The following is a 14,517-nucleotide window of genomic DNA, read 5'->3' on the forward strand; positions in this document are numbered from 1 at the left end:
GAGGGATTCGGCTGAGACAAGGTGGGGGGAGGGGGGATGAAGAAACTGGTGAAGTCCAAGTTCATCCCCTGTGGTTGGAGGGTTCCCAGTCGGAAGATAAGACGCTCCTCCTCCGACCGTCGGGTTGTTGTGGTTTGGCGGTGGATGAGTCCAATGACCTGCATATCCTCGGTGGAGTGGGAGGGGGAGTTGAAATGCTGTGCTACAGGGTGGTTGGGTTGGTTCGTCCGGGTGGCCCAGAGGTGCTCTCTGAATCGCTCCGCAAGTAGGCGGCCTGTCTCCCCAATATAGAGGAGGCCACACCGGCTGCAGCGGATGCAGTAGATGATGTGGGTGGAGGTGCAGGTGAATCTGTGGCGGATATGGAAGTTTCCTTTGGGGCCTTGGAGAGAAGTGAGGGGGGAGGTGTGGGATAGGGTAAATGGCCAAGGTCCATTCTGCAGGGCTAGGGGAATCCAAAACTAAAGGGCACAGGTTTAAGGTGAGAGGGGGAGAGACTTAAAAGAAACCTGAGGGGCAACCTTTTCACCCAGAGGGTGGTGCCCGTTTGGAATAAACTGCCAGAGGAAGTGGTAGATGCAGGTGCAGTTACAACATTTAAAAGACATTTGGACAGGTAGGAAAGGTTTAGAGGGATATGAGACTAGATTAATTTGGGAAACGTGGTTGGCATGGACGAGTTGGGCCGAAGGGTTTGTATCCATATACCATGGATGCTGGAGATCTGAGACGCACAGGGAGAATGCTGGAGAAACTCAGCATCTGGGGAGAGAAGCAGAGTTCATATTTCTGGTCTAGCGTGACTGTCCTTTAGAACGTCACCACTATGCCACGGAATACATTATAACACATTCTGGCCTGACAACAGTGAGGCAGCGTAGGGTTGGTTCTTGAATTTGTTATGAGCTTCCGCCAGCTCACCAACAGACCTCAGTCACCAGCATATTCAACAATTCAGACCCAACAATCTTCCTGAGCAGCACAACATGCCTACTCCTGCTCAGAGGTCCTCTGTTGTTATGGAAACCACACAGCCCCATGCTGCAGAAGCAGATCTTGACCAAAGGATGGCCTCATCTGCTTTATGCCCTGTTGACACACCAGCATTTATTGCCCTGTCCCGAGTTCACCCCTTGAGAAGGTGGTGTTGAGCTGCCTTCTCAAACCATTGTAGTCCCTGTGCTGTAGGTCGACCCACAATGCCTTTGGGGAGGGAATCATGGACTTGGAGGTCTACAGCACGGAAAAAAGCCCTTCAGCCCATCAAGCCTGTGCCGGTCAAAAACAGCCCAACTATTGAAGTTTCACAATTTTGTCATTGAAGGGACGATGATATCTTTCCACGTTAGGATGGTGAGTGGCTCGGAGGGGAACATGCAGCATTTGCTTTGATATATGGACTGATGAAGATGCTAGATTTCTGGAGGTCCTGATCACGAGACTTGTCTGAAGGGAAGAACCGTGAAAATGAGTTTTTCCCTCAGCCGCCAATTTTGTCCCCATGGTAGACCAGAGAGCTGTTTCACTTCAACATCAAGCTGGGTAGAGCAGATAAAAACAAATTGATGAAAAGCTTCACTGAGCACCCGGGTTGATTTACGCCAGTTCGAAAGTCTTATGATGCTTTGAAAAGGAATGAACAAGAGTTGATATGGGTGGCTTAGTGGTTGGCACAGCTGCCTCACAGCACCAGGGACCCGGATTTGACTCCACCCTCAGGTGACTACCTGTGTGGAGTTTGCATGTTCTCCCTGTGTCTGTGTGGGTTTCCTCCAGGTGCTCCAAAGAAGCAATGGCCAATCCCTAGAGTGTGGAAGTAGGCTATTTGGCCCACCGCGTCCACACCAATCCTCGGAAGAGCATCTCCATCCAGACTTCACCCCCCCCCCCCCCCCCCCCACACCCTGTCCCCATATCCCTGCATTTCCCATGGCCAATCCACCCCAACCTGCACATCCCTGGACACGATGGGACAATTTAGCATGGCCAATCCACCCCAACCTGCACATCCTTGGGCACTATGGGATAATTTAGCATGGCCAATCCACCCTAACCTGCACATCCCTGGACACTATGGGACAATTTAGCACGGCCAATCCACCCTAACCTGCACATCCCTGGACACAACGGAACAATTTAGCATGGCCAATCCACCCTTACCTGCACATCCCTGGGCACTATGGGACAATTTAGCATGGCCAATCCACCCCAACCTGCACATCCTTGGGCACTATGGGACAATTTAGCATGGCCAATCCACCCTAACCTGCACATCCCTGGGCACTATGGGATAATTTAGCATGGCCAATCCACCCTAACCTGCACATCCCTGGACACTATGGGACAATTTAGCACGGCCAATCCACCCTAACCTGCACATCCCTGGACACAACGGAACAATTTAGCATGGCCAATCCACCCTTACCTGCACATCCCTGGGCACTATGGGACAATTTAGCATGGCCAATCCACCCCAACCTGCACATCCTTGGGCACTATGGGACAATTTAGCATGGCCAATCCACCCTAACCTGCACATCCCTGGGCACTATGGGACAATTTAGCATTGCCAATCCACCCTAACCTGCACATCCCTGGGCACTATGGGACAATTTAGCACGGCCAATCCACCCTAACCTGCACATCCCTGGACTCTATGGGACAATTTAACATGGCCAATCCACCCTAACCTGCACATCCCTGGACACTATGGGACAATTTAGCATGGCCAATCCACCCTAACCTGCACATCGCTGGGCACTATGGGACAATTTAGCATGGCTAATCCATCACTGGACACTATGGGACAATTTAGCAAGGCCAATCCACCCCAACCGACACATCTTTAGAATGTGTCGCCCAATGGGAAATTAATCTGTTAATATAAGGAGGCCATTTGGCCCATTATGCCAGCTCTGGTTCTATCCGTCTTGTGCCATCTTCTGCCTTCTCCCCATATCCCCTCACATCATTTCTACCCAGATAACCAGCCAATGCCTCGATTGAACCTCCACCCCCCACAACCAAATTTTCCCTTATAATTTCCATTCATAGAAACGTAGAATAGTACAGGCCCTTCAGCCTTGATGTTGGGCCAACCTTTTATCCTACTGTAAGATCTACTAACCTATCTGCCATGTGCCTATCCAAGAGTTGCTTAAATGTTCCTAATATCTCTGACTCTACTACCACTGCTGGCAGTGCATTCCACTCACCCACCACTCTCTGAGTAAAGAACTGACCTCTGACATCTCCCCCAAACCTTCCTCCAATCACCTTAAACCTATGCCCCCTTGTGACAGCCATTTCTGCTCTGGGAAAATGTCTCTGGTTGTCCACTCCATCTATGCCTCTCATCATCTTGTACACCTCTATCAAGTCACCTCTCATCCTTCTTCATTCCAATGAGAAAAGCCCTAGCTCCCTCAACCTTTCTACATAAGACATGCCCTCCAGTCCAGGCAGTATCCTGGAAAATCTCCTCTGCACCCTCTCTAAAGCTTCCACATCCTTCCTATAATGAGGCAATCAGAACTGGATACAATATTCCAAGTGTGGTCTAAACAGGACTCTACAGAGCTGCAGTATAACCTCACAGCTCTTAAACTCAATCCCCCTGCTAATGAAAGCCAACACACCATGTGCCTTCTTAACAACCCTGTCAACTTGGGTGGCAACTTTGAGGGATCTATGGACATGGACCCCAAGATCCCTCTCTTCTTCCACCTTGCCAACAATCCCGTCTTTAACCCACTATTCTGCATTCAAATTTGACCTTCCAAAATGAATCCCCTCACACTTTTCTGGATTGAACTCCATCTGCCACTTCTCAGCCCAGCTCTGTCATCCTGTCAATGTCCCATTGCAACCTACAACAGCCCTCCACACTATCCACAACCTTCGTGTCAACAACAAGCTTACTAACCCACCCTTCCACTTCCTTATCCAAGTCATTTATAAAAATCACAAAGAGCAGAGGTTCCAGAATAGATCCCTGTTGAACACCACTGGTCACCGAGCTCCAGGCTGAATAATTTCCATCTACTACCACCTTCTATGGTCTTCTATGGGCCAGCCAATTCTGTATCCAGACAGCCAGATTTCCCTGTATCCCATGCCTCCTTACTTTCTGAATGAGTGTACCATGGGGACCCTTATCAAATGCCTTGCTAAAATCCATGTATACCACATCCGCTGCTCTACCTTCATCTATGTGTTTTGTCACATCCTCAAAGAATTCAATAAAGTTTGTGAGGCATGACCTGCCCCTCACAAAGCTGACTCTCTCTAATCAAACATGCTTTTCCAAGTAATCATAATTTTTCAGAGAGAAACATGTGATTGAGACTGGAAGAGAGCCTTCAGTACAATACTCACCTTAGCATAAGTAAAGACCTTGCAGGATGACAGAGACCGAGGGACAATTACTCTCAGGGTAAGTGAGAGATCTGAGGGACTCTGAGGAGTTGCAGTCTGGCTGGACAGCAGAGCCTCTTTGAGAGCAGTACAGATACCCAAAGCCCAAAGAAACCCACAGAATCCAGGCTCGGGCCTACAAGAGGTACACACCCCACAGACAGAACAGATTCTGTTCACCGAGCTGGAAATTTTTCTGGCTAACGTGACATCCTCAGTGCTTGGGAGCCTCCTGTGAAGCGCTTCTGTGGTGTTTCCTCCGGCATTTATAGTGGCCTGTCCCTGCCGTTTCCGGTTGTCAGTTTCAGCTGTCCGCTGTAGTGGCCGGTATATTGTAATGTAGTGTACAAAATCCCATGGAAGGACTGCACAAAACACTATATAGGACAAACAGGAAGACAACTAACGATCCGCATCCATGAACATCAACTAGCCACGAAACGCCACGACCAGCTATCCTTAGTAGCCACACACGCAGACGACAAGCAACATGAATTTGACTGGGACAACACTACCATTATAGGGCAAGCCAAACAAAGAACAGCCAGGGAATTCCTAGAAGCATGGCACTCATCCACAAACTCCATCAACAAACACATCGACCTGGACCCAATATACCGGCCACTACAGCGGACAGCTGAAACTGACAACTGGAAGCGGCAGGGACAGGCCACTAGAAATGCCGGAGGAAACACCACAGAAGCGCTTCACAGGAGGCTCCCAAGCACTGAGGATGTCACCTAGACAGGGGACGAAACGTTTGCAACAAAAACTTCCAGCTCGGCGAACAGAACCACAGCAACGAGCACCCGAGCTACAAATCTTCACCCAAACTTTGAAGACAGAACAGAGTCAATAGCATGGCTACAGCAGAATTACCTCACAACTCAGACTACCCACTGAAATCCCATCAGCAAAACGTGCTTCCCGCTTTATAATCTGAACGGGAATTGCCCCCTGTTCTCCTGGATCAAATATTCCAGCAGTACCCAGAGAAGTCTCTCTTTAAAATAAGCAAAATCGAAAGTGACGTGACAGTCCAGAGGAAAGAGGCCTCAGAGAGCAGGAGGTTGACCAAAGAGCATCCTTCTAACCTTATGACCAGTAAGTCCTGCTGAAATCCAGACTCACTCAAGTTTCATTTCAGGGGAGGGAGGGGACATAGCTTTTACTAGCGAATGCTGCTTGCAGTTTCCATGGCAACTTCTTCCCGCCTCTCCATCTGGCTTCTGCAATATAATAGACAAAAGCAGTGTTCACTGGGCCGCGCGACAGCACAGAAAGCCACTTTCTCTGTCAACGTTTGGCAAAACAATCATGGAAGGGCTCTTCAGATTTTCCAGGGCGGTGCTGCATGAAGTCAAATGTGGGCATTGTCCACAGGCTCCAAAATTGGTCGACTCGTACCAGTGTTAATGTGGCTGAGGCCCGGTGGAAAAAAAAAATTCAGCTCATTCCAGTTCAAGCCAGTTCCAACATTTGGACGGTTTGAACTGCTTTTTGTAGCAATCGCATCCCTGCTGCCTTTCAACGCTGCTGTTCCCGGGAATCATTCCGAGGGCACCATCCGTCATATTCCTTCAGCTTCTGACTGGCTATCGAGGCGCGATAAGCAGAATTCAGCTTAATGGCCTCCCAAAACTCAACTTGGAGTGTTTCTTTTTTCAAAACAAAACCATTTTAGCTGATTAGCTCGCAAGCAAGATTCTATTTGTGGGCGGCACGGTGGCACTGCTGCCTCACAGCGCCAGAGACCCGGGTTCAATTCCTGCCTCAGGCGACTGACTGTGTGGAGTTTGTACATTCTCCCCGTGTCTGCGTGGGTTTCCTCCGGGTGCTCCGGTTTCCTCCCACAGTCCAAAGATGTGCAAGTTAGGTGAATTGGCCATGCTAAATTGCCCATAGTGTTAGATAAAAGGGGTAAATGTAGGGGAATGGGTGGGTTGCGCTTCGGCGGGTCGGTGTGGACTTGTTGGGCCGAAGGGCCTGTTTCCACACTGTAAGTAATCTAATCTAATCTATTTATTATCCAGTTTTCCTGAGAAGATTCTGGATCTCTTGCAGGAATAGGTTTGCGATTAGCTTTCCAATAGATGACCTTCAGAGCCAACTGTGGAGTGTGATCAAGAGCTGTGTTTAAACCCAAGCCATAGACACCTCTCTGTGTGAAGTCCTTTTATGTCAATTCGTGTCAATGACATGAGATTTTTATTGAGCTGAGTGTCACCAGAGAGCAGCAAAGTGCCATTTGTTTTGGGTTTCTCTCCGTGAGGCCTAGTCAGTTTTCTTGCACCATTGTCCCCATCACCTAGTTATCTGCCCCTCTCATCTGATGCCAGTCCGATTCGCCCACTTGCGGGTAAGATCCCACACCTCAGGATCTCTGGCTCCGGCGCCATCTTTAACCACCCACTTGTACCCCGACAGGCTGTGTCAGTGCGGAGCTGCCCTGCATGGTTCCTGGGATTTGCCCCTGGACGGGGCAGACAGGGGGAAATTGGTGCCCCTCCCACACGCCCTCTGTGCAGGCAGGGACCTGGGGGCCCTGCAGGATGGGGAAGTGTAGAGGAGGGGCTCCCTCTACCCCCAGGACCAGCCATGGAGGCCACAATACCAGACCATAGCAGGTCAGGCAGCATCTAGGGAACAGAAGATTCGACGTTTCGGGCACATGCCCTTCTTCCTGAAGAAGGGCATGTGCCCGAAACGTCGAATCTTCTGTTCCCTAGATGCTGCCTGACCTGCTGTGCTGTTCCAGCAATAAAGTTTCAGCTTTGATCTCCAGCGTCTGCAGACCTCACTTTCTCCTCACAATACCAGACCATGCCAACCTGATCCAACCAACCAGAGGTGGGCAACTGGGTCAGTACAGTCTCAGCCACCTGGAGGAATGGCCAGCTCTGCAGGAAGGAGGTCAATGACCTTCCCCACTGCACCAACGCTAGTACCACCACCTTCTCCCCGACACTTCACTGTCTCTCTCTCTCTCTCTGTACCTGTACACACCATCCACTACAGCTCGCACTGTGACATTCTTACTATTCCCTATAACACCTTACTCTCACTTGCTCTCACCCACCCTAACCCCTGGCACCACTATCCTTCCATACCCTCTGTGCCGCCCACTCACTCACTCGGGATACCTCCCCACCTGCTCCGATAGTAACAGCCGTGCCACCCACTTCCATCACCTTTAATATCTGCACCCCCAACACCCCACAATCTCTTCCTCTCTCTCTCTCTCTCTCTTTCACTCCAGGAGGAAAACAGCCCACTATCAGGCAGAAGGAGTAATGATAGGTGCTGGCCTGCTCGACATTCTCACCACAATAAGGAGAGGATCTTGACCCTGAACTCTCCAAGTGACTGTGCCCAAGCCCCTGGACTGGCATAGTGGGGGCTACCCAGACCAAAGTCACTCTCCCTCAACTTGACTAAAGACTACCCTTTGAATTTCAGACATGTCCTTGAAGCGCTTGCTGTGCGGTTGGCATACACACTGCTGGCACATGGTGCATGTGTGAGATCAATGTGGCGCAGTCTGTAGGGCAAGATGTCAACCCACTTGACTGGTCATTGCTGGCATCCATTACAAGCTGCCTTTGTATCTGTGCCAGACATACCATGAATGCCTCTGATCCAGCTGAGGATAGAGGCATTCAAGTGGGCATCAAAGTCGGCACAAATCGAGTGGGCGCTCAGAGACCAAATGAGCAGCCCTGAAGGGTTCCCTGGTCCAGTCTGTGAGCTGGGTGCCAGTACACTAAGTGCCAGTACACTAAGCGTTTCGATGAAAGGTGCCAGTCAACGCCATGAATGCAGCATTGAAACACAGAAACACCCCGCACGTGGATTGGAAATGTGCCATGATGATGTGGAGAATCTGGCATGCATCGGATGCCAAGATCCATGGACGTAGGATGCAAGCATTACATGCTCGTGCAGTGTGCCCCAAGTTGTTGGCGCCAGTGCCCAAGATGGAAGAGCACATGGTGAGTCGCCAGGCACCCGCTCGGATTTTCATGTCAGGAATATTCTGGTTTCTCTATCCGGCAGGTGGGAGAATGGGATGGTCCTTGTCAATGAGGCAAGCTGAAATAATAATGAGGGCGATAGTCCACATTAATTTACCCTCGCTGCTTGCAAGTGAGAATCTTACTTCGACATTGGGAAGATCCTGGGGGACATCTCCCCCGACTTCCCAAAATTCCTCACTGGAGTCCACGTTGTTCAGGGGCTGGAGAGATTCGACTTCACGGTGTACCGTGGTGGGATTTGACCTTGATTTTTCACATTGTTGGATCAGTGCCAAGGCTCTACGAGCGGCAATGGCTGAGTGGTATAATTACTGGACTGGTTAATGCTCTGGAAACCTGGGCTCGCATCCCACCACAGCCAATGGTGGAATTAGATATGAACAAACATTCGGAATTTGAGGCTGATGGTGAAAAGTCCATCCGGTTCACTGATGTCTTTTCATGAAGGAGGCTGCCATCTTTACCTGGTCTCAGACCCAATGTGGTTGACTCTTATCTGCCCACTGGGAGAGGCAATAAATGCTGACCTAGCCAGCGATGCCCTCATCCCTTGACTGAAAAGTCCCTGGTTTCTTTTGCACATGTTCTTTTCAATTGTTTTTGGTTTTGATTTGAGTGGCAATGGATCTGTATTTGATTGTATTGGCCTCAGGACATTAGGTTTACTGTTTCAGCTTGCAGGTAATGCTGGAGACCCTCTGAGCACCAGATGAAAAAAACGGGGAATTCTGAAACGAACTGAAGCTCCTTGCAAAGACTGCATGTGTCTTCGGGTTTCTGCAAGTTGAAAGACATTTTTAAACTCTGCTTGGATTTGGGATGAGAGCTGCCTGTCTGCCTACCTATGAGACTCCTCTCCACTGCCTCCTGACTCTAACCCTTAGCCAGATGAAAGGAAGACCTGCATTCATTTTACACTTTTGGTGACGACAAAATGTTTCATAGCTCATGAAGCACTTTTTGAAGGTGTGGTCCCTTTCGGAATGTCAGAAAAGCAGCAGTCAATTTATACAAAGCAAGCTCCCACAAGCAGCAAGCACAACAATGACCAAACTCCATCTACACCTCCCGCTACCTCAGGAAGGCAGCTCACTATCAGAGACCCCTCCCACCCCGGTTATAATCTCTTCCAATCTCTTCCGTTGGGCAAGAGCTACAAACTTTAAACACATGGACTAACAGATTCAAGAACAGCTTCTTCTCCGCTGTTATCAGATTTCTGAATGGACTGCGCACATTTTAGCTTTCATGTTGATCTTGATCTTTGTGCACATTCTCTGCAGCAGTAATGTTGTATTCCTTGCTCTGTTCTACTAATGCACTCTGTATGGTATGATCTGCCTGTACTACATGCCAAACAAAACTTTTCACCGTACCGAGGTACATGTGACAATAATGCATCAAGTCAAATCAAAAAACAGCATTCCCCAAGGGGAGGCAATGGTCGAGAGATGTTATCACCAGACTATTAATCCAGAGAAAAAACATGTAGTGCTGGAAAAGCACAGCCGGTTAGGCATAGCCACCACCGCCAAATTTCAGCCATCTAATGCCTGGAGGAGGTCCGCCTTGGGACCCTCCAACCACACAGGATCAATGTGGATTTCACCAGTTTCCTCATTTCCCCTCCCCCCACTTTATCCAAGCCTCCAACTCAGCACCGCCCTCTTGAACTGTCCTACCTGTCCATCTTCCTACCCACCTTCATCTACCTATCACAGCCCCAGCTACCTTCCCCCCGGCCCCATCCCCTCCCATTTATCTCTAAGTCCCCTTCCTCACCCCCCCCCCCCACTTCCCCCAGCACCTCAACATTCCTGATGAAGGGCTTATGCCTGAATCGTCGATTCTCCTGCTCCTCGGATGCTGCCTGGCCTGCTGCACCACACGTTTTGACTCTGATCTCCAGCATCTGCTGTCCTCACTTTCTCTTATTAATCTGGAAAGCCAGGTAATGCTCTGGGGGCCTGGGTTTGAATCCTACCAGCATCAGAAGTCAATGCTAAAGACAAACCTGGAATTAAGAATCGAATGATGAATAATAGTTTGAGAAAAGCCCATATGATTCACAAATGTCCTTAAGGGAAGAAATTTGCCGTCCTCACCGGGTCTGGCCTGCATGTGACTCCAGACCTCAACAATGTCCTCTGAAATGGCCTCAGTTCAAGGGTACATTGGGACAGGCAATAAATGTTGGCCTTGCCAGTGATGCCCACATCCTGCACGTGAATATTATTCACTGCCTTTGGAGTATCGACCTTGATCTTTCAGCTCAGGCTCTTGAGTGGGACTTATTAATGAAACACTGTGTTTTTAATCTCTCAGAGCTATGCAGAAGCAACATCCATTTCGATGGGAATAGCTGGTTTTATCTGCATGGCTTGCAAATGTCCACTCCTTGCTCCAGCGAGAGTCATAGAGTCATCCAGCACGGAAACAGACCCTTCGGTCCAACTCATCCATGCCAACCACATATTCTACATTAATCCAAAGATGTGCAGGTCAGGTGAATTGGCCGTGCTAAATTGCCATAGTGTTAGGTGCATTAGTCAGAGGGAAACGGGACTGGGTGGGTTACTCTTCGGAGGGTCAGTGTGGACTGGTTGAGCTGAAGGGCCTGTGTCCACACTGTGGGGAATCTAATCTAGTCCCACCTGCCAGCACCCGGCCCATATCCCCCAAACCCTTCCTATTCATATACCCATCCAAATGCCTCTTAAATGTTGTAGTTGTACCAGCCTCCACCACTTCCTCTGGCAGCTCATTCCATACACGTACCACCCTCTGCATGAAAAAGTTGCCCCTTAGATCCCTTTTAAATCTTTCCCCTCTCACCCTAAACCTATACCCTCTAGTTCTGGACTCCCCTACGCCAGGGAAAAGACCTGGTCTATTTACCCTATCCATGCCCTTCATGATTTTATAAACCTCTATAAGGTCACCCCTCAGCCTCCAACCCTCCAGGGAAAACAGCCCCAGCCTGTTCAGCCTCTCCCTATAGCTCAAACCCTCCAATCCTGGCAACATCCTTGTAAATCTTGTCTGAACCCTTTCAAGTTTCACAACATCTTTCCGATAGGAAGGAGACCAGAATTGCACGCAATATTCCAACAGTGGCCTAACCAATGTCCTGTACAGCCGCAACATGACCTCCCAACTCCTGTACTCAATACTCTGACCAATAAAGGAAAGCATACCAAACGCCTTCTTCACTATCCTATCTACCTGCGACTCCACTTTCAAGGAGCTATGAACCTGCACTCCAAGGTCTCTTTGTTCAGCAACACTCCCCAGGACCTTACCATTAAGTGTATAAGTCCTGCTAAGATTTGCTTTCCCAAAATGCAGCACCTCGCATTTATCTAAATTAAACTCCACCTGCCACTCCTCAGTCCATTGGCCCATCTGGTCCAGATCCTGTTGTACTCTCAGGTAATCGTCTTCGCTGTCCACTACACCTCCAATTTTGGTGTCATCTGCAAACTAACTATACTTCCTATGTTCACATCCAAATCATTTACATGGGACGGCATGGTGGCTCAGTGGGTAGCCCTGCTGCCTCACAGCGCCAGGGACCCAGGTTTGATCCCAGCCTCAGGCGACTGACTGTGTGGAGTTTGCACATTCTCCCCGTGTCTGCGTGGGTTTCCTCCGGGTGCTCCGGTTTCCTCCCACGGTCCAAAGATGTGCAGGTCAGGGTGAATTGACCATGCTAAATTGTCTCATAGTGTTCAGGGATGTATAGATTAGGTGCATTAGTCAGGGAAAATGTTGGGTAATGGGTCTGGGTGGGATACTCTTCAGAGGTGCGGTGTGGACTTGTTGGGCTGAAGGGCCTGTTTCCCCACTGTAGGAGTTCAAAAAAGTATATATAAATGATGAAAAACAGTGGACTCAGCATTGATCCATGTGGCACACCACTGGTCGCAGGCCTCCAGTCTGAAAAGCAACCCTCCACCCTCTGTCTTCTACCTTCGAGCCAGTTCTGGATCTAAATGACTAGTTCTCCCTGTGATCTAACCTTGTTAACCAGTCTCCCATGAGGAACCTTGTTGAATGCCTCACTGAAGTGTTTTATTTGCTTTTCTCAGAGTCCACAGCCAGACAACATCAATCAAACAGAGAGGGCCAAGAGTTACAAATTCTCATAATCAAACACAGAATGATTGACTGTGAAATCTTACGTTTCCCACTTTTAAAAAAAGACTTGATTTTAGCTTGCAGCACATTGCCCTGAACAAGAACCTCATCTGGATGGGGAACAGTTGCAAAATATCACCATCCAAAGGAAGGGTCGCCCACAGAAACAGTTGGGACCTCTCTGAGTTTGCAGACAACACCAAGCTGGGTGGGAGGGGGAGCTGTCAGGAGGATACAGAGATGTTACTGTGTGATTGGGACACAGTGAGTGAGTGAGCAACTGCATGACAGATGCAGCTTAATGTGAATAAATGTGAGGTTATCCACATTAAGCAGGAAGGTGGATTATTCTCTGAATGGCGAGAGATTGGGAAAGGGGGAGGTGCAGTGAGACCTGGGTGCCCTTGTGCACCAGTCACTGTAAGTAAGCCTGCAGGGGGCAGTAGGAGGTGCAGAAGGTTAGTGGGATGTTGGGCCTTCATAGTGAGAGGGTTCGAGTACAGGAGCAGGGATGTCTTGCTGCAGTTGGACAGGGCCTTGGTGAGACCACACCTGGAGTATTGTGTGCAGTTTGGGTCTCCTTATCTGAGGAAGGATGTTCTGGTGATGGAGGGAGTACAGCAAAGGTTTCCCAGACTGATTTCTGGGATGGCAGGACTGATGTAAAAAGAGAGACTGGATCGGTTAGGATTATATTCACTGGAGTTTAGGAAATTGAGGGGAACCTTATGGAAACCAATAAAATTCAAACAGGACGAGAAATGGTTAATATAGGATGGATATTCTCGAGTGTGGGGGAGTTCAGAACCAGGGGGGTCAAGGATACAGTGCTGGTCATTTGCTCAAGTTGAGGAAACATGCTAAATACCAAAGCCAGCTGGGAGTGCTGTGGGCATTACAGTAGGCACAAAGTGGGTGAGCACAAAAGAGATTAAGAAGGTAACCCTGTGAAGCAGCCTGGTCCAGATGTCCAAGAGACTGAGGTGAGGAGAAATATCTTCACTCAGAGTGGGAAGCCTGTGGAATTCTTTGGCACAGAAAGCAAATGTGACTGCAACATACAAATAGTTTCAAAAAGGAATTAGGTGTGGTTCTTAGGAAGAAGGAGGTCAAAGGGCAGAAGTGGGAACAGGGCATAGAATTGGATGATCTTATTGAACGGTGGAGCAGGCCCGAAGGGCTGAATGGCCTCCTCCTGCTCCTATTCTCTCTGTTTCTGTGACTGCAGGCAGGGTGATGCCCATGTTTGCGGACAGCATTCTGGGTGCTTATCGCTTATTTTGGCGCCAACAGTAAGTTGACCTACTGAGGAATGTCGCCCACAGGTGAAATGTATCTCTAGGATTAACCTTCGAGATCAGCTTCCCGTTCTGACCTTCCTTCCACACTGTGCTGAGATTACACAATTGGTGGGTTAATTTAGTCCAGTGTGATATTTGGAAGTTCAAAGCTTGGTACCTGGCATTAATCAACAGCAAATTCCCCGAACATGCTAATTCTGTGCGGAAAATGTGAGAAACAACAGCTGTGGTTTTATAATTCAGTACTTTGACAATCTGACTCAGACTGGACTGATTGACTCATCCAGGGACAGCAGACTGTATTATTCGTAAGTTTGAAAGGGGAAAGTTTTACCTTGGCTTCATTTAATTTTGGGTCACCATTTGGTGCATGATATGTTTGGTGGGATACAATTTTTCTTTTTAATAATTTGTGGGATGTGGATGTCACTGGCTGGGCCCAGCATTTATGGCCCCGTCCCCCTTGCCCCTTGAGAGGGTGGGGGTGAGCTGCCATCTTGAGCCGCTGCAGTCCACGTGCTGTGGGTTGACCCACAATGCCCTGAGGGAGGGAATTCTAGGTTTTTGACCCAGCGACACTGAAGGAACGGTGATATGTTTCCAAGTCAGGATGGTGAGGGGCT

Source organism: Chiloscyllium plagiosum, unplaced genomic scaffold (genome assembly GCF_037043375.1).
Source record: "Chiloscyllium plagiosum isolate Xiang-an unplaced genomic scaffold, Cpla_swu_hap1 HiC_scaffold_53X, whole genome shotgun sequence".
NCBI classification, from domain to species: Eukaryota; Metazoa; Chordata; class Chondrichthyes; order Orectolobiformes; family Hemiscylliidae; genus Chiloscyllium; species Chiloscyllium plagiosum.